A 778-nucleotide genomic window follows, 5' to 3' on the forward strand; every position below is an offset into this window, starting at 1 on the left:
GTGGAGAAAAAAGTTTTCGAAAAGTAATCATAGTAGGGCCCCCCGCGCTTTCCCCTTTCCCCTTACTTTATCCCGACTTCTCTTGCCCCCTCCTCCTCCATCTTATTCCTATCCTACCTCCATCCCTAACCTGCCTTTCCTCCATCCTATTCCTTGCCGTATTCCCTTCCCCCTCCCTTCCCCCTTTCCGTATTCCCCCCCTCATCCCCCCTTGCCGTTTTCCCTTCCCCCTCCTCCCCTTGGATGTCCTTCCTCCATCCCTCCCCTTGCCGTATGTCCCTTCCTCCATCCCTTCCCTTGCCGTATGTCCCTTCCTCCATCCCTCCCCTTTCTCTCCTCTTCCCCAACCCAATCACACTCTTCACCCTATATCCCATCCCTCCCACCTTTCCCCTCCCTCCCCCCATACCCCCTTTACCTCCCCCCCATTTCCCTCACTCCATCCCCCATACCCCCCCCCTCGCCCCCCTCCACGCTCCCCCCATCTCCCTATCCCTCATACCCACCCTCCGTCGCCCCGCCCCGCCCCATGAACCACCCGGCCCCATCCCCCATGCCCTCCATCCCTCGCCCCATCAGCCGGCGGCCCCTGTCCACCACCTCCGTCTCGCGCCCATTTTCCCTTGCCGGGCGGCCCCGGGGGCCTTCTTTCCTCTTTCCCTTTCTTTGGCCGCCGCGCCGCCGCCGAAAGGCCCGGGGCGCCGGTGTCCTCCGCGTCTGTCCAAAAATGCTTTTTTTTGGAAGCCGGGGTCCCCCACCTTTTTCCTATTCTGCCTTG

The sequence above is a fragment of the Penaeus monodon genome, chromosome 21, assembly GCF_015228065.2.
Source record: "Penaeus monodon isolate SGIC_2016 chromosome 21, NSTDA_Pmon_1, whole genome shotgun sequence".
Classification (NCBI taxonomy): Eukaryota; Metazoa; Arthropoda; class Malacostraca; order Decapoda; family Penaeidae; genus Penaeus; species Penaeus monodon.